This window comes from Heloderma suspectum, chromosome 5 (genome assembly GCF_057233095.1).
Source record: "Heloderma suspectum isolate Gila_16-S chromosome 5, 16-S_ref, whole genome shotgun sequence".
NCBI classification, from domain to species: Eukaryota; Metazoa; Chordata; class Lepidosauria; order Squamata; family Helodermatidae; genus Heloderma; species Heloderma suspectum.
Window position 1 is genome coordinate 60644756 of NC_139462.1, and position 25699 is coordinate 60670454.

At 43.6% G+C, this 25699-nt stretch overlaps 1 protein-coding gene across 3 annotated transcripts in view; it reads right to left on the reverse strand.

Moving 5' to 3' along the window:
- Positions 1 to 25699, reverse strand: part of INPP4B (inositol polyphosphate-4-phosphatase type II B) — a 436581-nt gene that overhangs the window by 364663 nt on the left and 46219 nt on the right. For all 3 annotated transcript variants that reach the window (XM_084856160.1, XM_084856159.1, XM_084856161.1), the window contains exon 2: positions 6983 to 7047. The gene's annotated coding sequence lies outside the window, so the exon portion shown is untranslated. The remainder of the gene's footprint in view (positions 1 to 6982; positions 7048 to 25699) is intronic.

A 25699-nucleotide genomic window follows, 5' to 3' on the forward strand; every position in this document is an offset into this window, starting at 1 on the left:
GGAGTACCCATCACAACTGGACAAACAGGTACTGAAATTATGAAAACTGGATCTGCACTAACTATGGTGCCCAAGTCAGAATGGATGGATATCAGTGATTTTATCTGCAAAGCCTTTTACAAATGGGTCACAGCAAGATATTGAGTAGTCCTCATTACTATTTTGTGGGCCCAGATATAATAGGCCCCTGACAACCCAAAAAAGCGTCCATTAACATAAACCATAGTTTAGCTATACATGATTTCATTTTATGTCTGAACTCAGCCAGTGTTATTGTAAATAATGGGAAATCAGAGCACACTCTTAACCTATTTCCCCCCAGAAAAATAAATTTCATAGGCTGCATTTTTCACTAGCGTGCTATGAAAGTCTGCATAACCTTTTCACAACTCTGTTGGTGATTACTATGCAAGTCACATCACAGCACTTAAAATAAACCATTATTCTCACATTTCTCCCTTGCACATAATCTGCAGTTATTGATTTATTAACCAATCAACTATTTTACTTTGATACTTTTCTGTCAGCTACCAATAATACATTAAAACTTGTGATATATGCTCTATGTTTATGTTAAGATTTTACAATCACTGCCAGAAAGCTTGAGATTACTGGCAATGTAGATGTTTCAGTTTGTCATTCATCTTGGCTACAAGCACTCCTATGCCCTGGAATACAACTGGTTTACAGAAAGGCAATCTATTACAAAACAAGTCACACAGCAGTACTTTCCCCACTTTTTATTTAATACACTTGATCATTAAGCATACGATAACATTCACCTTCATGCTTGCACAGCTAAGAGTTTTTCAATACTTTCAGTCAAACCCCTTAATTCCAGGGGGCTTATAAATTTACTATATAAATTCACAGCAGCCTTAATTTGTCACACAAAACTTGCTTTCAGAGAGTACAATTTTTAATGGTTGTTGGTTAAAGCAAGTGTTTGGTAGCTCTATGAGTATACTGGAAACCCAAACTGAATGTCAACTGAAGCTGAATTCAAAACTTAAACTAAGAATGATGGCAGTCTATATAACCTAATTCCTTACAGAATTTGCAGCTTTTAACCATGGGGAGAACAGTCCTATGGCCATTAGACACTGTCTAGATGGCCATAGGATTTTTCAGTTTCTGGGAACTGAGTTCGGAGCCAGCACTCCGAGCTCAGTTCCCAGAAACCGTGATCCCCACCCCACTCGTAGGCAGCGTGATTCTCACCGGTCTCTAAAATGGAGCAGGGAGAGAGTGAAAAGGGGGCATTCCTGGGGGCAGGGAGGGAAGGAGACCACAGAAGCGTCATTACGAAGTTTCCTATGTGCCGCACAGCTTTCCCCACCTCGCACTCCGAAGTGCCCTGGCTAGACAGACAAAATTGGCTATCTAGCCACAAAAGCAGGGCGGGTGGATCGTGGAGCAGAGGATCCCCTCCATGCTCCGTGTGCCCTGCATGGGATAGTCAGCCGCCTCCGACTTCAGAGGCGGATGACTAACCTGATAGGATTGCACCCTTAATTTATATAAAAGCATGCAACTTAACTTTGAGCAGATTTAGAATGCATTTTTTAAATCTGAACACAAATAGTCATTTACTTTCATTTATTACATTTCTATACCACCCAATAGCCGAAGCTCTCTGGGCAGTTTACAAAGATTAAAAACCATTAAAAATACATTGTAAAACCCTTCACATACAAACATATAAACACACAGTACACACAGAGAGACAAACGTATATCTAAAACAATTTTAAACAGTCAATAAGTCTGAAGTTTCTAAGTAATACAAATGTAGCATGCATGCGCAGGGACAAATTGACCTAATAGATGGGAATAGTTCTTACTGCTGCATCATTAAGCTGCAAACTAAAAAGGATATGCTAAAACAGATACTAATGATTATTCTAAAGATATAACTACAGCCTATTGATCACAAATCTACTTTAAAAGCCTTAAAAGCAGGTTTTAGAGTATGCACTTCCAAACTCATATTTATTCAGACTACAATAGGTCCCATGGAACCATTACTGCATAGCAAAACCATAATTAGGTTTCATACTCCTTTTGCATATAAAACTTCAGTTTGAAAAAAGCAAGCAAATATTTGTATGAATGTTTTAAATTGATAAAGCCAAGAAACAGAAGGGCCACACGAGAGGTTTCTCTGTGATATCAATTTTTTGAGGCTAAATGATTTTGCAAGGGAAAAGTCATGAAAGTCTACTATAGAAACAAAAATAAATTCTTAAGAGACTCACTCAGTAATATTAGTTTTTGATACCATGAGGGCAACCCTCAGAAGAGTTTCTCTATGTGAAAAGGCATGACCTCATTATCTGTGAAATACTGATCTATGCAAAATATTTACAGATATATCACTGTCTACCTTATGTAGTTAGACCTGTCTGATCATAAAAGCATTACTAATCCCTCATATGCAGTCTAGGAAATGGGAAGTACTATTCAGGAAGTGGGAAACAGGAAGACCTGTTTCGAAGACCTGTCTTGATCATCCCAAACTGCAGGACATGGAATAATGGGCTCAAGTTACAGGAAGCCAGATTCTATCTGAACATTAGGAAAAACTTCCTGACTGTTAAAGCAATACGACAATGGAACCAATTACCTAGAGAGGTGGTGGGCTCTCCCACACTGGGGGCATTCAAGATGAAGCTGGATAGCCATCTGTCAGGGATGCTTTGACTTATATTCCTGCATTGAGCAGGGGGTTTGTTTGTTGATTGACTGATTGATTGATTGATTAAATTTCTTAATCGCCCATCTGGCTGGTCACCCAGCCACTCTGGGCGATGTACAATAATACAACAGTTTCAAACAATAAAATTCCACATTAAAACATCATATTTCTAAAAATACCCTAACCCACCCCAAATGCCTGCCGTTAAAAACAACCACGTTTTTAATGCATGGCAGAAGCTCATTAAAGAGGGGGCATGGCGGAGTTCCCTAGGAAGGAAGTTCAACAGAGTGGGGGCCACCACAGAGAAGGCCCTCTCCCTCGTCCTCACCAGCCTAGCTGTCCTGGCTGATGGGACAGAGAGAAGGCCATCCGAGGCTGATCTTGTTGACTGGCCCATCTGATGTTGCTGGAGGCACTCTTTGGGGTTGGACTCAATGGTCTTATAAGCCCTTCCAACTCTACTATTCTATGATTCTATGATAAGATAGGAAATAGGTATATTTCTTCATTCTCTGAGGTCCCATGTCTTGCCAATGTTAACCAGGAAACCCAATGCTCAATATCTTCATGTTGGTTAGATACACTGGGCGGTAACAGTAAACTGCCAATAACATATGTCAAGCCATAATACTGTCAATGTCTTATGAATATCTGTGATACACTGGCTGCGTTCAGATGTCACGATAACCCAAGGTGGCTTAATACGTTACTCACAGTAGCTTATTTTAAATAGTGCACGAATATTTAAATTCTGAATTCATGCAGTATTGGGAAGACGTTACAGCCTTTGTCAGCAATGTCTATGGGGAGAATTCTGCTTCAGCAAATGGGTGTTACATTTCTATGAGGCTTGGGCTTGATCCTGCAAACCTCCAAGGTTTTATAGCCACCTTGGATTTTTGCTGCTGTCAGTGTCATGGCACTGGGTTTTGAGGGTGCTATCAGGTGTCTCCTGAATAGGGGAGGCTAGCTATAAAGTTTGGTCCCAATCCTGCAAACCCCCATGGTGTTATAGGCATCTCCCCCTTCTTGGTACAGCTGAGATCTTCACTCCCCTGGGGTAATTGCACAGGGTTTTGATGGTGGATCAGGTGCCTCCAGCTAGCAGAGGCTGTGTGTGTAGTTTGGTCCCAATCCTGCAAACCCCCAAGGTTTTATAACCACATCTCTCTTTTTCTTGCATTCAGGATTTTCACTGCTTGGTGAGTGATCATGCTGGGCTTTGATGGTGGGTCAGGTGCCTCCTGACTAGGAGAGGCTGTGTATGAAGTTTTGTCTGGACCCTGCAAACCTCAAAGGTTTTCTAGCCACCTTGGATTTTCGCTGCTGCCAGGGCACTGGGTTTTGATGATGCATCGGATGTCTCCTGAGTAGGGGAGGCTGGCTCTGAGGTCTGGTCCCAATCCTACTCATTTCTCCACGCCACCCCTTTACATTGATGGCTTGGTCGCTTTAACGTGTTCTTAAGTGCTAAGCCGACAAAGAGCAGAGCGGCTGCGGTTTTGACTGCTCTTCCCACGCAGTTCTGTAGATGGCCAAAATAACCCATGATGACCGCAAGATGACATAATAACCCATGATGGGTTAAATAACCCATTCTGCAGACCATGGGTTATCAGAGTGGGTTATTTTGGCCAAATAAGCCATCATACATTAAAAAAAACTCCAACCAGACGACACAATAACCCACGATGGGTTAATTAACCCATCATGGCTTAATTAATCCATCCTGGGTTATTGTGACATCCGAACCCAGTCATTATAAGTGCATATCTGGATAAAATCTTTGATCTTTTAAGATGGGGCATTCTTTTGACTTAAGTCCAGTCCCACATCTTGACTGCATTTCCAAACTTCAATCTAACTAGGTTGGTCAGACTTATAGTTACATTTCCTAAACCAGACTATATGCTTTTCAAACCACTTAAACTTATTTCAGTGAGTTACCCAAATATTACCCTCTGCAACAAGCAACAAACAATTTTCAGCCGTAGATGCGAGAACAATTTGAAGTAGAAAATTGGAGGGGAAGACAAAAGTCAGTCATATAAGCCCTTTTCAGGAAGCATAACAGTAGTTGGCGAACAAGCAGGATCATGGTGGCAGGCCCTACCCCTAAGCTACACATGTTCTGGGTTGTGATTAACAAACCATGGGTTGTTAACATGGCTGGGTTTAGACATCATGACAACTCAGAATTCAACAACCCATGGGTTAGTGTTATGTGCAAACCAGGTTATACACTCATTCAGAATACAGAACTTATGTTGTCTGAAAGTTATTGCTATCCCTGTATAACAGCACACTGCCACAGGCAGTCATTGTAGGTATACCAGTTAGGTAGTCTCAGTAGCAAGCATATCATGTTTTCTGAATAACCAGCTCTTGATTTCACCAGTGTGTGTGTTATCAAACTATATACAATACCAATTGTATCAGTCACTTCAGAGGATTGGGAGAGGGAGACTGTTTGTGTTTATAAAGGTACCATTGCCACACACTGGGAGTCCCGCTACCTCACAGTAGCTGTGAGGATATAACAACTAACGGTATCATGACTAGAGATCTTTTCAAGAAAATCGGAGATCTCAAGGGAACGTTTTGTGCAAAGACAGGCATGATAAAGCACAAAGAAGGCAGGGACCTAACAGAAGCAGATGAGATTAAGAAGAGGTGGAAAGAATACAGAGAAGAACTATACAGGAAAGATCTGAATGTCCCTGATAGCCATGATAGTGCGCTCACTGAACTTGAGCCAGACATCCTCGAGAGTGAAGTCAAGTGGGCCTTAGAAAGCATTACTAACAACAAAGCTAGCGGAGATGTCAGTATTCCAGCTGAACTATTTAAGATCCTAAAAGATGATGCTGTTAAAGTGCTGCACTCAATATGCCAACACATTTGGAACACTCAACAGTGGCCGCAAGACTGGAAAAGGTCAGGTTACATTCCAGTTCCAAAGAAGGGCAATGACAAAGAGTGTTCAAACTACCGTACAATTGCGCTCATTTCACATGCCCGCAAGGTGATGCTCAAAATCCTACAAGCTAAGCTTCAGCAGTATGTGAACCGAGAACTACTGGAAGTACTAGCTGGGTTCCAAAGAGGCAGAGGAACTAGAGATCAAATCGCCAACATTCACTGGATCATGGAGAAAGCAAGAGAATTCCAGAAAAACATCTATTTCTGCTTCACTGACTACACGAAAGCCTTTGATTGTGTGGATCACAACAAACTGTGGCAAATTCGTAAAGAGATGGAGGTACCAGACCACCTTACCTGTCTCCTGAGAAACCTGTACGATGGTCAAGAAGCAACAGTAAGAACCAGAGATGGAACAACCGATTGGTTCCAAATTGGGAAAGGAGTACGACAAGGCTGCATATTGTCGCCCTGCTTATTTAACTTATATGCAGAGTACATCATGAGAAACGCCGGGTTGAATGAATCACAGGTCGGAATTAAGACTGCCGAGAGAATTATCAACAACCTCCGATATGCAGACGATACCACCCTAATGGCAGAAAGCGAAGAGGATCTAAAGAGCCTCTTGTTGAGGGTGAAAAAGGAAAGTGCAAAAGCTGGTTTGAAACTCAACATTAAAAAAACGAAGATCATGGCATCTGGCCCCATCACTTCCTGGCATATAGAAGGGGAAGAAATGGAAGAAATTACAGATTTTATTTTCTTGGGCTCCAAGATCACCGCAGACGGTGACTGTAGCCATGAAATTAAAAGCGGCTTGCTCCTTGGGAGGAAAGCTATGGCAAACCTAGACAGCATAGTAAGAAGCAGAGACATCACCTTGCTGTCAAAGGTCTGTATAATCAAAGCTATGGTTTTCCCAGCAGAATTCCTAAACTCTATCTTTATGCAATAACAATAGAAATTAAGACATAAATTCTGCTTTCAACTATGAAACAAAAATCTACTACAGTATACTGGATTGACATCTTCTATTACACATCAAATTAGGGCACTGTTTGGGCTTGAGTCTTTTCTGATCCACCCAATCAAACACTGTAGATGCTACTGAAGAATGCCTCATATTTTCTAAAATAGCTATAAAGTCAAATGGAAGACAATGTTTGGGTTACATGAAATAACACTGCATCTTTCTGTCTGGAACAGCATGCCAACAAGCAAAAAAATGTGAAGAAGGGAAGGGAAGGGAAGGGAGTGGAAGGGAAGGGAAGGAAGGACGGACGGATGGTTGGATGGAAGAGGTCAATCCAGCAAAAACACACAAACGTGAAGAGGGGAAAGAGCATAAAATGAATACCTTTGTCTTATTTTTCATTAGAAAGAGCAGATTTCCTTTCAGACGACACCATCTCTCTCTTGGATCTGCATGCAAAAGAAGCATAGTATTAATAATGATAATACCCTTCTCCCTTCATAATTCTTAAAGAAGATGCTTTTGTAATAAAGTTCGGGGTGGGGGAGAGAATCATTAATGTATAGAACACTGCTAAATGCCAGCTAAACTTCCCAGAAGGTTTCCTTTATCCTGCAGATGACAGAATTGGTGACTGCAGCACATGCTCAATGGTGTTTTCTTTGCTTCGTTCCATTTTGCAAAAGGAAGCACAGACCAGATGAGCTTTTTCACATAGGCAACTATAGATGGCTTCAGTAGATTAGCAAGCAAACCTCATTCAGAAAACATACAGCTTACTGATTGCATTGGATTATTACAGAACTGAACTTGTTGGTCTTTCTACTTTAAAGGCACACACAAAAGAAACCAAACAGACAATATTTCCTGCAGTTTGGGTTATTTTTGCCATTCCTAAAACACAGATCTAGGACATAAACACAGGATGAGGTGCACTGCACGACAAGGCAGGTGACGAAGCTTGCATTCAAAGATCAATGTACTTTATTAAAAGCAAACACAGCCCAGCCAGAAGCCTTTTTAAAGTTGATTTTTCCTGTGAAACACTGTGTTCAATATAATAAATACACATTTTTTAAAAAACTGAAGTGTCCACTTATCTAAGAAAAACCTGATTGAACAATATGAAGTGTATTTAAGAAGAAAAGGTAATTTGCAGGGGGCCACACTCCCTGTCAAAAGGCTGCAAGTATTCTTCACCTCTGTAGATCACAACATTCTGAAAATCTCAGTACGCAATTTATGTTAACAAAGTAATCAGTACAATTTCCATATCCTTCCAGTGTTGCTGCCAGGGCAGGACTTCGAGGCAGATGTCAAAGGCCCTACTTGGCAGAATGAGCAGGATAGCCCATAAACACGATAGGGTGTCTTACTACATTTTTAAGTAAGTTAAGTAATTCACATCATCTAAAGAGCCCCCGCCCCCCATAAGACCATTAAGGGCACAATCCTATCGATTGCACCATCGATTATCAGAAGTCCCCAAACTCAGAGGCTTCCGATCATCCAATGTAGGGTGGGAGGAGTGGCAGAGATGCTCTTTGCTGCCCTGTCCTCCCACCTTGCATATTTCACTAGATGGGCTTTAGAGGGGAAGGGAAGGAGGCTGGAAGAGGCTCAAGATAAGCCATACCTTGGCCTCTCTTGTCTCCTCCCCTCCCCACCCATCACAATGCTACCTTTTCTCCCTCTCTGAGGTAGATTTTCTGACCCCCTTCTGAGATCAGAGCGCCACCTCCTACCTCGGAGGGGGAGATCCCCAGTATCCTATGGCCCCTCTGACAATGTCTAGGGGGCATAGGATTGTGCCCTAATTGTAGAGTCTTAAATTAGGTAATTTTAAGTGCATTACTCTATACTTCAACTCTCCCTGTTTACCAGAAACAGTCCCACTTGTCTTTGTTCCTGGTAAATCATTCTCGCTATTTTTGCCTTTTGGAAATACCTTGTTACTATTTGTTAGTGCGAATTACTAGAATTCCTTGAACATATATGCCCCTGGCAAAGTTTCCAAGGACTAAGAATAAGATATTTAGCGGCTAGAGCTTTTTGCTCCTGCTGCTGACAACTAAGAGAGCAAGAGTCTGCGCAAAATAAACAAATACCTGTAAATTTGCTTAATTTATACAGGCCACAAAATTAAATGCTTCTTAGCCCAGAGGTAATCTGGTTGCCTCCATGTGGAATTTTGATTTTGTTTGTTTGTTAGCTTCAAGTCAGTTGTATCAAAGAAAGAGGTAGGGCTGGCAATGAAAATGAGAGGCTTGCATAGCACCCCCCCCCCTCAATTTAACAGCTCCTTGCCCTACCAGTATATGTGTCTGTGCATAATATACCTCTCACAGCTAAGGATTCCTGCAGCCTCAACAGAACTCTGCTTCTCCCCTGCATGCAGAAAGCATGCCACATAATGAGCAGTTTGGCCTTAAAATGTAAGAAGAGGATAACTTCTCTCATTCCCCTATGTAAATTAATCCAGTTAGCAGCCAACAGCAGGACTATTACTTCCATCTGTGTTTGCATATACCAGCGAGAGTCTAATCCACCATAACTATGGCAGAAAAGCAATTACTTTGAAAGGTGTTTAGCAGCACTCAACCATTAGCAAGGAAGAAAACGGATTATACCAGCAAATCTGTGAATGCTAAAACTGTAAACTGATGACAGCTGCCAAACATACGTGCACAAACAAGTGCCAGTTATTTTTACCTATACATTTACCAACCCCGAACACTCTGCATATCTTCAGATTTCCTTCCTTGTCAAAACAAGATGATGGCCTTCTAGCCAGTGTAGCCAGTTCCTTAGCATTGTATCGCATCTGGCTGTTCATGAAGAGGAGGAGGAGGAAGAGTGAATGATAATAGGGATACTAATGAACTGGTTGAAAGTGTGCAAGATCTATTCAGCAGACAAGATCAACTGCAACATTAAAACAAAAAGAAGGTGTAGTACATAGTTACAGCATGCTATCTTTGTTTCTATATTAAATAAATTTTTGTAAATGAAATTTTGTAAACAAATATACCTTAGCGTTGTCAGCCTATTAAAGAAATTGTAGTTGATTCATTGTATGGAGTTTTATGGATCGAGTTATTGATTAAATCTGCAACATCCATATGGATAATCACACGAATCCTGTATTAAAAAGCCTTATTCCTCTGTTCTTAGATGATACATGGAAGAAGAGGCATTCCCTTCTGTGTGAGAAAGGAGGAAAAATGCCTATTCCCAAGGTACTGCCTGACACCTGCAGTTTTATAAATCCACTTATTAGAAATAATAAACCCTTAAAAAAAACCTATTTTAAATCAAATTATTTTAAGGCTGCATTCTATAAGCATATATAGCTCAGCTATCCCCAATCTGCCTGCCATCAGCTCCAGCCAGTATAGACAGTGGCCAGGAATGATGGGAGTTGTAGTCCAAAATATCTGAATGGTGCCAGTGTGGGGAAGGCTGGCCTAGTGTGTTAAGGAAGACCCTATACAAGTCACTGCCGCCACCACCACCACCCTGCTGAGCCTAGGTGTGTGAGTTGGAGCTCAAGGGTGTTCCTGCCCCACTCTCTCAGTCCTCTTACTCCTGGGATCCCCCACATGTGCAAAGGCTGGAGTGATCTAACCAATTTACCAACTAAAAGTTTACAGCAAAGGTTTTTCCTATACCTACCTCCTAAACATTTTATTTTAAGAACTGATAGAAAACACAAAGTTGAAATGGTACCATTTTCAAATCAACCAACATACTTCAGAAATATAATAAATCAGCTAAACAAACTACATTTTCACAGAATTCTAGCATGTCCTGTTCTGTGTGGGAAAGAGAACTGAATGGCTGAGAAGGAAATAGCACCATGCTGCCTGCTTCAAAACAGCTGTCTAATTCAGCGAGAAGCACAGTCCAATTAGAAAGGAGCCCCTGATATTTGATTTGGGACCAGGGTATCAGAAGGACCATTCCCATACAAAGCTGCTTCTTCACTAAGATTAAGTGGGCAGCTACTGGACATAGGTGGCCACCATGTTAGTGGTGGCATCCCATCTTTGAAATGCCCTTTCCAGGCAGGTCCAATGTGCATTGGCACTCTTATCCTTTAGGTACCGATTATTTAAAAAAACTTGTTCTCATGCATATACTCCCAAATCTGCTGATTTTGTTTTTGCTGCTACTGATTTCTTTGATATTGTTTGGAATTATTTTTCCTTAAAGGCCAGATGACCTATGGTGGTCGGAATATGGCCTGAACTGTTACAGAGACAAAATGTATTTATTTGTTACATTTATATCCCACCTTTCCTCCCAAGAGCCCAAAGCAGTATACATGATTCTCCTCCTATCCATTTTATCCTCATAATATCCTGTGAGGTAGGTTAGGCTAAGAGTCAGTGACCGGCCCTGCGTCAACCAGGGACCTTCATGGACTATGCTTGGCTCCCTAAAAGAACTAGATAGGGGTCCTGGAAGGAAGGAAGAGATGTCAGAAGAGCCATATTAACTAAGGATGGATTTTGATCGCTCACCCAGATATACAGCATTCCAAGCCACATTGTCCAGGAGTGACGGGGTATGGTTTTCAGAGGAAGGCTGGAATCTGCAGCATGGTTTACTGAAGATTGTCCAGCACTGGTAAGGGTGGCAGACTAAGCAGCGGGGAGGTTCCCTCCTATGCCTGAGACAGCGTGGGAAGAAAGGAAGAGCAGATTGGTGAGTCTTCTGAGGCATAACATTTGGTGAAAGAGGGTTCCTCAGACCAGTCTCCCAGAAGTAAGAGGACTGAGAGAATGGAACAGGAACACCCTTGAGCATGCCTGACTCACACACCCAGAGTTTACCGGCTTGGGGGTGGGGTAGTGGGCCTCCCTAAACTCACTAGGCTAGACTTGGTGCCCTTCAGATGTTTTGCAGTACAACTCCCAGCATTTCTGACCATTGGCCATGCAATTTGTCTCTTGATGGCATGGCTCACGCTGTACAATCAGCTAGGCGAAGTTATGACATTGCAGATCCAATTAATTAATAACTCTGTGGCCCAGTTTTACCCCCCAAACCCTGAGTCTCACCACTTTATTCACCACTGTGTCCTCAATTACTCACTAAACACACAACTGTGGATAAGAACAGGACCTTCTTCCAAAATGGAGTGTCCTTGCCATCTGGACACTCCGTTTTAGGGTTAAATAGATGCATGGGAACATGAAGTATTTAGTACTGAGCATGCGAGCCAAAATAGGGAGAACTGTTGGATTGCTTGAATTTAAAGTGACACTATTTGTAAACATCAGAATCAGAAGCCACCACTACTAGCAAAAGCAAACAAAAGCTAGTTTACTGACAGGATCCTAGATTTCAACCATTTATTGGCAGTACTTTGCAAATCACCAACTCCCTATAAAGCCACTGCCCTTCTTTCACTATAGTTTGCACCCAATTAAGGACACATATCTCCATAAGAGACTCTGAATCAAAAATGAACAGTGTTTTGTTGGTTTAGTAAGACTGCCATGCAGCAGCCTTCACCAAACCCGTTCACCAACAGGCAAGGGGCAAACAATATTTGGTCTTGGTGAGCAAGAAAGCTCAAGGAGGGAGGATGTATTACAGCAGCTATATTAGGCTACCAGACAAACCTGGAAGAGATATTTTTGGGGAAGAGTCTGTTGCTGAGTTCTAAAGGGTTGTCTAAAGGCATCTGAAAGGGTTTTTTCTATTTACCCCTCTCTTCACTTTCTGCAGATCAGATAGGTGGGCTGAGGAGAGGCGGGGCAGGCCACACCATTTCCAATCTCTCGTTGATGCTGCTCAGTATCGTGTTTTAGTTTCTCTCCCTCTCCATGTGCAAAGCTGCTTCCCCCAAGCAGTCTCTTTTGTTTCCCTCTGCCAGCACATATGGAACACAACAGCAGTTGATAAAGAAGCTTGGCAGCCCCAGACTCCCCTACCTGTTCTCCCTGAGAATATATCCCTTCCCAGTCGAAAAGCTCCTGCTACTTTGCTACTTTTTAAAACAAGAACAGGACAGTTTGCTTTGTAAACTGATTGACTGGATGGAAAAAAGCAGAGGACAATTTTAAATGTCATAAGAACTGTGCTGGATCAGACCACAGGCCCATCTGGAGTAGCATCCAGTTTCTAACAGTGGCCAACCAGGCACTGGTGGGAAAAAGCCCGCAAGCAGGACATGAGTACAATATAGCCCTCTTCTGCTCATGCTCGCCCACATCTGGTACTAAGAAGCACGCCACCTCTGATACTGGTGGTAATATATAGCCATCATGACTAGCAGCCATGGATTGTCTGCTTTCGTCTCTCTGTGTCTCTACCTCTGCAACCTATCTCCATTCCCTAGCCCACTTGCAACTGGCTTCTCTCCCACACACTGCCCCTTTCCATACCAGAAAGAGTGAAAAAAAAAGAAGAACAATTCCCATTATTTTGTCCTCTGGAGGCTGATTAAGGTAAGAAAGGCAGGCAGGCAGGCAGGCAGGAAGGAAGCCTGGGTTGTGAAGAAAAGAAAGAAAAATCTGAAGTTGATTTCTCTGTGAGATAGAAAAAGATGGTCTCCTAGACTTTTAAAAGCCTGGTTTTGGAAACAAAAGCTTATGGGGAAATGATGCCATCTGCATTATTAGCTTTTCTCCTTCATTTTGTGGGAGGGACAGGCTGCTACTTGATGGGTAGAAAGGAAAAAGCACTCTGCATGTATTCAGAGGCACTTTTACTGTATTCTTACTTGCCAGCAGAGATAGTTTTTGGCTATTACGCCATAATTTGTAGACCTCTGCCAAGGAGTAGTAATGTAAAAGCTCAAAGTTACGGCTGCAGGAAAGTCAGTAGTGGCAATATCGAATGTCCCTACTTCTTTTCACAGTGATTTGCATAGTACTAAAATAAAGCTTTGAACATTTTCTTCCAAACTCCCATTTTTCAGGCTGAATAATTGGAAACTCTGTTCAGCACTGACAAAATTAGATCACAACATTTTAGAGCTCTATCTGCATTGAATTGAATTTAAAGCAGTTACATTTGGTATTAACATTACTGCAAATGCCTTTTTTAGATGTAAGGTTTCTCAGTATCTCATAAGCCTTTGCTGTCCTGGAAATCTTCCTAATCAACATTTCTTCCTTTGCAACAATGCTAACTTTACTAATTTAGAGCTGTTAGGGATGCTAAAAGTGTGCATGGTGATGTTTGTTCCCTCTTCTTCTAAACAACATAAATAATTTTAGTTTCTATATGCTAAACATAAAGTCGAAAGTACTTGAAAGTGAAATTTCCCATCCCAAAAAGGCAGGTTTTCAGCACTGTTCTGTTAAGAACTGTTTCATTAAAGAACATATAGTTCTTTAATAAAGGTTGTATGCCACCTTTATGGCTTTTTAGCAGATAAGGTGGAATATAAATGTTAATAATAAATAAAATAAAGGGTTGGATCAAAAACTGCAGAATGGCTTTTTAGCAGATAAGGTGGTATATAAATGTTAATAATAAATAAAATAAAGGGTTGGATCAAAAACTGCAGAAGCTCTTAGTGGTGTTATTCCACAAACTGTTGTGCAAGAGCTAGTGAAAGACTTTGCACAACATGGACTTAGTGCATGCACTTTAGTGCAAACTTGCATCCTAAGCCATTGGGCACAACCTTGTGCAAGAGATTGTACAACAGCATGTGCTAACAGAAGCACACCACTGGATTTCAGTTTTCTTCTCTTTCTCTCTCTCTCTCTCACACACACACGCACACCACAAACACATACATGCACACAAACAGAAGAGTAAGAGCTTGGAGCCAGATCATAGAGGAAAAGCCTGATGATGATGCCACAGGTACAAGAATGTAGGGGGAAGGAAATGGGGAAGGAAAAGATCAAGAGAGCCAGACCTCTGTGTGGTCTGCATAAAATCAGGCTAAGGGCCACATGCAGGCCACAGGTTCCCCACCCATGGTGTTGCAAATAGGCATGACACCAAGTCAAGAAAATGCTTCCATTTTTCCCACATTGACAGGTAACATGGAAATCATTCCCCTTCAGTGCAATTGAAGTGACCCCATCTTCTGGCCTTCGTTTGCTGCTCTGCAATGCCAGGTCTGTTACCCAGAAAACCTCCCTCATCCATGACATGATCCTGGATGAGGGTGCAGACCTGGCATGTATTACGGAGACCTGGCTGGCCGAGGCTGCAGCTCCAACCCTTGCAGCCATGTATCCAGCCAGATTTTCATATGCACAGCAGCCAAGGGCTGGGGATCGGGGAGGGGGAGTGGCTGTTATCTACCGAGAGTCCTTGGTCTTCACCAGACCCCCTCTCCGGGAGACCAAGGTTGCTGAGTGCATGTACTGGAGGTTGGGCCCGAAGGGCAGTCTGGGGATTCTGCTCGTGTACCGTCCACCCTGACTCCCTGGACGAGGTGCTTGAGGTGGTCTCTGATGTGCGTGTACAGTCCCCTAACTTACTGGTGTTGGGGGACTTCAACGTACATTCGGAGGCCATCCTCACAGAAGCACCTCGGGACTTCATGGAGACCATGGCCTCCTGGGAGCTGCACCATATTCTAACTGGGCCCACCCATGTAGCCGGTCATGCACTAGACCTTGTGTTTGTTTCTGGAGAAGCGGGGAGTGATCTGGAAGTCGGGGGTATATCCACCACCCCCTTGTCATGGTCAGATCACTATCTGGTGATGTTGGACTTCTCGGTTCCACAACCCCTCCGCAGGGGTGGAGGACACATTAAAATGGTCCGCCCCAGGCGTCTTATGGATCCAAATGGATTCCTGAACGCGCTTGGGGATTCTCTGGGGTATGCCAACGGCCCCTCGGTCGAGACCCTGGTGGGTGGCTGGAATGCCGCAATCACTGGGGCATTAGATCGGGTGGCTCCGAAACGCCCTCTCCCCTTGAACAGGGCTCGGACTGCACCATGGTTCAATCCGCGGTTACGAGCTCTGAAACAGGAGGTGAGACGGCTAGAGCGCCGGTGGCGGAAGTCTCACTCCAAAGACGATCAGACACGGGCTAGAGCTGTATCTTCAGCCTATCACGTGGCGGTGAAGGCAGCAAAAAAGGAATATTATGCTGCCTCCATCGCGTCTGCAGAGTGCTGTCCCAGGAGGCTGTTCCAAGTGGTCCGGAGCCTGGTCGGTCCTGTGGCTCCGGAACCACTGGAGCATTCTAAGGCCTCCTGTGAGGCTTTGGCAAGGCACTTTGCAGATAAAATTGATCAGATTAGGTGTGTTACTCTGCACACTGTGGATACAGTTAGTGAGCAAGAGGCGGCCTGTGGCAAACCGGTTTTGTGGGATCGGTTCCAGCTTCTTCCTCCTGATGAAGTGGACAAGGTGCTTTCATCTGTAAGGCCGACCACCTGCTTACTTGATCCTTGCCCATCTTGGCTCATTATGAGCTGCAGAGAGAGACTGGGTGAGGGGATCAAGGCGGTGGTGAACGCCTCCCTTGAGGAGGGAGTGATGCCATCAGCCCTCAAGGAGGCAGTGATAAGACCGCTCTTAAAGAAGCCCTCCTTGGATCCTCAAGTTCTGAACAACTTTCGCCCAGTCTCAAATCTGCCATTTTGGGGCAAGGTGATTGAGCGGGTGGTGGCGGTGCAGTTGAAGGCACACTTGGAAGAAACTGATTATCTAGACCCATTTCAGTCGGGCTTCAGGCCTGGGCATGGGACAGAAACGGCCTTGGTCGCCTTGGTGATGATATGAGGAGGGCTCTGGATAGGGGTGAATGCTCCTTCCTTGTTCTCCTCGACCTCTCAGCAGCTTTTGATACCGTTGACCACGGTATCCTCCTGGACCGCCTGGAGGGGTTGGGCATTGGAGACACTATATTGCGATGGTTCCGGTCTTTCCTCTCCGGCAGGTACCAGAGGGTAGCACTGGGAAAGGAGGTTTCGGACCCATGGCCACTTACTTGTGGGGTGCCACAGGGTTCCATCCTCTCCCCGATGCGATTTAACATCTATGTGAAGCCACTGGGGGCTATCATCAGGAGGTTTGGGGTGCAGTGTCATCAATATGCGGATGACACGCAGCTCTACCTCTCATTCAAATCTTCACCAAGGTTGGCCGTAGAATCCCTGTCCAAATGTCTGGAGATGGTGAGTGGCTGGATGGGGAGGAATAAGCTGAAGCTGAACCCTGACAAGACCGAGGTACTTTTGGTGGGAGACAAGAGGAGGCTGGGGGATGTTGACCTGGTGTTGAATGAGGTACCGCTACCCTTGAAAGACCAGGTCCGCAGCCTGGGGGTCATTTTGGACTCCCAGCTGTCCATGGAGGCTCAGGTGTCAGCTGTGAGCCGGACAGTGCTGTATCAACTCCATCTGATACGGCAGCTGCGCCCCTTCCTTCCCGACCATCTGCTCCCATCGGTAGTACATGCCCTGGTCTCCTCTCATTTAGACTACTGTAATGCGCTCTACGTGGGGTTACCCTTGAAGATGGTTCGGAAGCTGCAGCTGGTACAGCACACGGCGGCTCGCCTGATTAAAGGCAGCCGCCGGCAAGATCACATCACTCCAGTGCTGAAGGAGTTGCACTGGTTACCAGTTGTTTTCCGGGCCAAATTCAAGGTGTTGGTTTTGACCTTTAAAACCCTATATGGTTCCGGCCCAGCCTATCTTAAGGAGCGCCTCCAGCAACACCAGACAGGCCGCTTAACAAGATCAGCCTCGGATGGCCTTCTCTCTGTCCCATCAGCCAGGACAGCTAGACTGGTGGGGACGAGGGAGAGGGCCTTTTCTGTGGTGGCCCCCACTCTGTGGAACTCACTCCCTAGGGAACTCCGTCATGCCCCCTCTTTAATGAGCTTCCGTCGTGCATCAAAAACGTGGTTGTTCAGGCAGGCATTTGGGGTGGGTTAGGGTATTTTAAAAAAAAATTTATGGTAGAATTTTATTATTTTAAATTGTTTTGTGGTGTGTTGTACATCGCCCAGAGTGGCTGGGTGACCAGCCAGATGGGCGATTAATAAATTTAATAATAAATAAATAAATAAATAAATAAAAATTGTCACATGTAGTCATCTACATGTGGATTGAAAATTATTTCTTCTATGAAAATGTAGGAGGATCCTAACACATGAAGCACTTCAGAATTCACCAATATATGACTGACCTTAAATGTCTGATTTGCAGAATGTTTCTATATACACACATGTAGCATGTAGCACAGAAACCGGTATAATATAATTCTCACACTGGCAACACAACACCTATTAGATTCCATGCTGGATACAGTCCGAAAATGCAGTTTTGAACTTCAAATCAGCACTTATTCATGGTCAAAACCTGAGTGATGTGGACTAGTTGTCTACAATGCTCCACAGTGTTTTGCTCTTCAGTGAACAACCACAGGAGAATCACAAATGCTAAAATAGTATGAAAAACAGTCTGTCGCTCTCTACTACTTCAGGATTAGGGCAAAGTATAAACAACAAAAATTATGTTCTCTTGCATAAAAAACTATGTAGATCAACTCATGTATAAAATTTAAAGATGTATTGTAAATTATGAGACTACTGAACATTATGAAACATTATGTCTTGAGAGTGAGATACTGAAATTGCAAGAAGCTATGCAGTAGCTTGTTACCTTAATGGAGAAAAAAGTACAAAATTTTGGAGACTCTTCTATAACCCAGTAAGATTAGGTTCAGAGAACACGACAAAAAATTAAGGCTTCCTTCAACCTGACAAAATATGTTCCATACTTGAGTACAATATGTTGTCATCCTCCCACTCCCCCAAAATAGATTTCCTTTATGAGTGGGGGTAGCTCGGGCCACTGACTAACTGTTGGCACATATAAAACCCTATCACGACAGTCAAACATCCAAAATCAACCAAATAAAACAACCAAAAGGGTATTTAAAATATTTAACCAAATGTCACAAATCTTCACCTTCTGCCTTTGTAAATTGGATATAACAGTATGCTTCAAAAACAAGTAAAAGATTTCTGAACTGTTAATCGAATGTCAAATGCAATATTTGTTCCAAGGCTGAAGGTGTTAGCATCATTTCTGTTAATGCTCTATTTTTGTTAGTTTCATTTTGTTAGTTTCATATCGATAGCAATTTTACCTCTTCAATTTACATTGCACACTCTCCCCACCCCTTTCTCCCATCTATATTCCATCTGTTTGTGTCATTTTCAATTCAATTGTCCAAATAAATAAAAGGAACGCTAAAAATAGAATGCCAGAGCATCTGAAGTAGCAATGGAGTCATGGGGTAGAGGGGAGAAGGGCAGTGCAGGGAGAAAGGACAAGAGTGGTGTTTATCAACAAGAGCTGTTGCCACTTCCATATGCCTCACAGTGATTTAATTTCTCCTGCACACACACACACACACACACACACACACACACACAAAAGCAATATTAGCATAGGGTGAAGTTTCTATTTTAAACTTGCTCTCCTTTACACTGAATGAGTAAAATGACTCAGGCTGTTTTCGAAGACAATTTTACTAACGTATTCTGTGGATGAAGCAATATGACCTACGATGCTGACAAGCAGTCAAAGCAACATCTGGGGGGGGGAGACCTGTGTGTTTGAAAAAGGTAATAGTAGAAGTCCATTTCCTTTTCCCTTCATCTTAAGTAACAGTCATAGTATTAACCTATGAGCTGTGTCATTTTACACAGTGATGATGAAGCAGTTTCAAGAAATTACAGCAGCAATACCCAAAATGGAATTTTTTTAATGCTCACCATGACACAGACTTTTTGTGAATCCTATTTTCTAAAGCTAATGTCTCCAGAGGAGATTCTTCCTTTCCAATTCTACAATATTTGTCTAGACAACCACACACCTAGAAACAAAACAACAACCCACAACAATATTAAGGGCACTTGCTTTACTATCCACTCCTAGGGACTGCAGCCTGGATTGAAAGTTTTCAGTGTCTTAAAATGACTGCAGAGCATAATCATTCTGAAAAGCCTTAGGTTTTGATGATTGTTTTATTACTGTAGATATAAACTCTCTCTCCCCTCCACTACAATTTACAGCAGATTCTCTGTTGCAACTTGCAAGGCAAGAAATACCATAATGCCCCCTAGCACCAAATGCCACAGTTATTCCTCTTGCAGGCAAACAAACTATAGGTTACAGGCAAATATGTGTAATGGTATATGGATATAATTTTTTAAAAAAACACCCCTTCAAACATGCTGCTTCAGGAGGGGGGTAATTACAGCACAGAAACTATTTCCTTAGCCATTGTTTCTCTGCTCATTGACCCCTTCTGAAACAACTTTTCTTGCAAAAGCAAACAGAAAGCTGTCAAGGCAATATCACATGCATTTGCATGTAGTTTGGCCCTTCGTACTTATTCAGATGCTCTCATTCCAGAAATTTTCATTTTGTTTTATTTATTTAAAGTACTTTTATCCTGCTTCTCAGCCAAAAAGGCTTCCAGAGCTGCTTACAAACAACCGGTTAAACAAGACAGTGACCTGGTTCACAAGTAACAACAACCCAGAGTATCCATTGAATTAATGATGGCGTTGAATCATGGGTTGGCATTGAATCATGGTGGTCTCAGACTTGGTGTTGAGGATCCCTAGGATGATGGTCCTGGGGGATCTCAACTTCCATGCCGAGGCCACTGTATCCGGGGCGGCTCAGGACTTCATGGCCGCCATGACAACCATGGGGCTGTCCCAACATGTCATCGGCCCAACGCATATAAAAGGACACACGCTTGATCTGGTTTTCTCGACTGGGCAGGAGGATGGTGATCTGAAAGTGGAGGAATTCACATCTGTCCCTTTGTCATGGACAGATCACTTCCTGCTGAGGTTTAGACTCCTGGCAGCCTTCCCCCTCTGCAAGGGTGGGGGACCTATTAAAATGGTCCGCCCCCGGAGATTAATGGATTCCGATGGATTCCAGAGGGCTCTGGGGGATTTTCCTGCTGGTATGGCTGGTGCTCCTGTCGAAGCCCAGGTCACTCTGTGGAATGCAGAGATGACTCGGGTGGCTGACACGATCGCGCCCAAGCGCCTTCTCCCTCTGAGCAGAGCCTGGCCAGCTCCTTGGTATACACCTCAGCTGAGGGCAATGAAGCAAGAGGGGAGGAGGCTAGAACGCAGGTGGAGGAAAACTCGTGCTGAGTCTGACCGAACACAGATAAGAGCCCACTATCAAGCCTACTCTGCGGCGGTGAGGGTAGCAAAGACACAGTTCTTTTCCACCAGCATTGCATCTTCTCAGTGTCATCCAGCAGAGATTTTCCGAGTGGTTTGCGGCCTGTTACATTCTGGGCCAGGGAGAGAGACGGTGGAACCCTCGGTAGCACACTGTAACGAGTTTGCATGGCACTTTGAAGATAAAGTCACTCAGATTTGTCATGAATTGGACACCACCATTAATGCAGTTCCATTGGTAGAAGCGTTCAGAGCACCGTCTGGTCCAGTTTTATTGGATGAGTTTCAGTTACTGAGGCCTGAGGATGCGGACAAGGTGCTTGGCCAAGTCCAGTCGACCACTTGTGTGCTTGACCCTTGCCAGTGTGGTGTAATGGCAAGAGTGTTAAACTAGGAGCTGGGAGATCCGGGTTCTAGTCCCCACTCGTCCATGGAAGCTCACTGGGTGACTTTGGGCCAGTCGCAGACTCTCAGCCCAACCCACCTCACAGGGTTGTTGTTGTGAGGATAAAATGGAGAGGAGGAGGATAATGTAAGCTGCCTTGGGTTCCTTGCAAGAGGAAAAAAGGTGGGGTATAAATGCAATAAATAAATAAATAAATTGCCCTTCATGGCTTATTAAATCAAACAAGGAGCGGATGTCTGGCTGGGTCCAGGAGGTTGTAAATTCCTCCTTGAGAGAGGGAGTGGTGCCTGCCGCTTTAAAAGAGGCGGTAATTAGACCACTCCTGAAAAAGCCTAGCCTGGACCCAGAGGTTGTTAACAATTATAGGCCAGTGGCCAACATCCCCTTCCTGGGCAAGGTGCTTGAGCGGGTGGTTGTAGGACAGCTCCAGGCACTGTTGAATGAAACGGATTATCTAGATCCATTTCAATCGGGCTTCAGGCCTGGTTTTGGAATGGAAACTGCCTTGGTCGCCCTGTGGGATGACCTCTGCCGGGGGAGGGACAGGGGGAGTGCGACCCTGTTGATTCTCCTGGACCTCTCAGCGGCTTTCGATACCATCGACCATGGTATCCTTCTGGATAGGTTGTCTGGGTTGGGAGTTGGAGGCACTGCACTGCAGTGGTTCCGCTCCTACTTGGATGGCCGATTCCAGAAGGGAATGCTGGGGGATTACTGCTCTGTGCCATGGCAACTGTGCCATGGGGTTCCACAGGGCTCTATTTTATCCCCCATGCTGTTTAATATCTACATGAAACTGCTGGGGGAGGTTATCCGGAGGTGTGGGCTAAGGTGCTATCAATATGCGGATGACACCCAGCTCTACCTCTCTTTCTCATCAAAACCAGGTGAGGCAGTGGCTGTTCTGAATCAGTGCCTGGGCACGGTAATGGACTGGATGAGGCCAATAAACTGAAACTCAATCCAGACAAGACGGAGGTACTGTTAGTGGGTGGTTCGTCTGCCCAGCTAGGTGATATTTAACCTGTTCTGGAGGGAGTTGCACTCCCCCTAAAGGATCATGTTCATAGTTTGGGGGTGCTCTTGGATCCAGAACTGTCACTTGAGGCACAGGTGAACTCACTGGCACGGAGCACTTTTTATCAGCTTAGGCTGGTATACCAACTGCACCCTTGTCTGGACAGAGATAGCCTAGCTACAGTTATCCATGCTCTGATAACTTCTCGTCTGGATTACTGCAATGCGTTATACGTGGGGCTGCCTTTGAAAACGGTCTGGAAACTTCAGCTGGTCCAAAATAGGGCAGCAAGATTGTTAATAGGGACTGGCCTGCGAGCTCATATTACGCCAGTACTTTTCCAGCTGCGCTGGCTGCCAGTCCATTTCCAGGCCCGATTCAAAGTGCTGGTGTTAACATTCAAAGCCCTTAATGGCTTGGGGCCAGGTTACCTGAAGGATCGCCTCCTCCCATATGTGCCTGCCCGGACTTTAAGATCATCGTCAGCGGCCCTTCTCCGTGAGCCCCTGCCAAAGGAAGTGAGGCGGGTGGCTACTAGGAGAAGGGCTTTTTCTGCTGTGGCACCCCGGCTCTGGAATGAGCTCACTAGTGAGGTTCGCCTGGCACCTACATTGTATTCCTTTCGGCGCCAGGTGAAGACCTTTTTATTTTCCCAGGCATTTTTAGCACTTTAGCTTTCTAAATTTTTAGCTTTGCTGTTTTAAATTTGTATTTTAAACTCCTGCACTGCTGCTAGGTTTTATTGTGCTTGTATTGTTATATTGTGGTTTTAATGTTCTATATATTTTAAATTGTTTTATTGTGTGTTGTTTGGCTTTAATTTTTGTGAACCGCCCAGAGAGCTTCAGCTATTGGGCGGTATAGAAATGAAATGAATGAATGAATGAATGAATAAATAAATAAATAAATAAATCATGGGTCAGCATTATGTGCAAACCCTGCACTATGGTTTAACTATGAGTTATTAACCACGAACAACCCAGAGTTCACAACCCAACAACAAACCAGAGGTTCTCTTCCTGGGTTGTTAAACATAATGGCAACCTATGATTCAAACAACCACCCAGGATTCAACACACAGGACTAGTTTGCACAACATGGTCAGCTCATATATAAGCCATGATGTGCTGCGGTGCACATGGCCACCATTTGATTGTGCAACCCAACTGGAGTTATGCCATGTCATCCAAACTGCAAACCGTGTTAAGCAAGGGTTGTTATTTATTTATTTATTTATTTATACTGCCCAAAGCTCTCTTTAACCTTCAAATAACCCATGATGACCAGGTTCAGATGACACAACACAACTCCCGATTGGCCTAATCAGGGGTTGCGCAATCAAAACAGTTGTGGCACACGCTGGGGCTAATCATTGTTTCAATAACCCATGATGACCCGGCCGTGTTGGACGAATCAGGTCATTCTCTGTGTTGTTGTTACATGTGAACCAGGCCACTACCCGCAGGCTTACAGTCTACAAAGACATCACAGAAGGAAAAAGATATGGGGAGGTAAAAAGAAGACTGTATGGCTGGTTCCTGGTTTGAGGGGGCTCTGGGCAAAGTGTCCCCTGGAGGCTTCCGTCCTCTGTCAGTCTCCCCAATGACGCCAGGTGCTGACACCAGCCCTGATATGCTGCCTCTTATGCACAACTAATCTATTCAGAGCAGGTCTACTGTGGGGACAGCTGAAAAGCTTTCAGTGCTCCCACCTGAAATCTCTATGGGATGTCTCCCCACTAGTCTATATATGTCTATAGTACAAGCTGTTCAGTTTAGTTATTCTTGCAGACTGTGCTTAATTCAGAGACTCTCTTCCACCTTTAAGCACCCTTTCATAAACAAGTTGGAAGTATCCACTGTATTGTAGCTAGCTACAGGTATGCTTGCTAAGCAGTGGGGCTCTCAGGCCAGGACTTTGGGGCAGAATTCAGGGCCCACTCAGCAGAATGAACAGATGCCCACCCCCCAAATGCAGTAGGGCTCACTAGCTTATTATATTTTGAAGTGAAGTAATGCACAATACTATCTAAATGGGAGGACCCCCATAAGACCATTAAGTCCAGAGTCTGAAATTAGCACAATTAATGCTGAGCAACAAGAATGAAATCCAAGAAACATGAAGAAATGAAAGGCAGGCTTCCATCACAGCATGGCACACTCCAAAGTACTCATTTCGTATGTCTCAGAGAAGCCTTAGTTGAGAAAGAAGGACAGAAAGATTAAAAACTGCAGTTTGAACCCCAAGCAGTATTACATTTGCTTAATTATAACAACTACTATATATTCATATAGTAATGAAACATGCCACTGTTCAAAGTTCACAAGTCTCTACATACCTGTTTTCTAATTAAAAAGATAGTATCACTACTGAGAACACCACTGCCAAGCAAATAAATCTGGAAAGTAGTGCCTCAGCGCCATTATATTAAGGGAGAGTCATAAATCATTTTAACTGCATCTCAGCAATAATGATACAATGTTAACATGCAATGAAAGTCTCCATTTATAAATAAGTCCTTATCACATATGGGAGGAGTGGAATGTGTTAGAAAATACAAACTCATCAACAAAATATGAATCACTTTACAAAGTTACCATTTGAAGTATATGGACTCTTACCCAAGTGGCCAGTAATATATCATCTCTTGAAGACCAGTAGATCCTTATTGGTTGCTTTTACAGGTACAGATTATCTCAAACAAAATGACTAGGATAAAGTGTGAAGTGCAAGCTCCATCAAGGACCCTTGGGATAGCAGGGTCTTTGGTGGGGGTGAGCTTTCTCCCTCTCCAGCTGATTTTCAGCTGGAGAGGTTCATTCCCTATACTCCATTGGCTTGCCTAGGGAGCAAAAACAAACCTGCTAAAAAATGGCAGGGAGAGGGAGTCCATACATAACATATTTTAGGTTCCTATTTTATGTCTGACCAGAAGAAATGTCATCAAGTTATCCCTGAAATATCTGAATCATACAAAAAGCCAGAAGAAGCAGGAAGAACTGGAGGCAGAGGAAGACTGGTGTACAGTATCTGTTCCTGCTTATAAGGAACTTTAGGGAAATTCCCAAACCTGTTCCTGTTTGTGGGGCAGGGAAATCTGATCTGAAGGAAATGCTATTGAAATTTTATTTAGCTGGGAAAGATTCAGCTTAGGAATGATAAGCAACCACATTAAGAACCTTTAAACAGTCTCAACCTATTATTTGAAGAGTGACATTTTATTCACTTCTGTAAATAATTTCTGTTGATGGACATTAGAAAAGGGCATATTCCAAAAAGCCCAGCTCTACATATGTTTACTTGAAAGTAAGCCCCACTGTGTTCAGTGGGTTTACTCTGTAGTAACTATGCATAGGATTGCAGCCGTTGATCTACTTCTTGTCTGCTTAGCTTTTATTCCATAATTCTGCATACTACTTTCCACTATGCTCTATTTGTATACTGCTATACATGACCCATCCAGCTGCCTTGCTTAATTACTTCTTTGTGAAACATCCCTCTCTCAG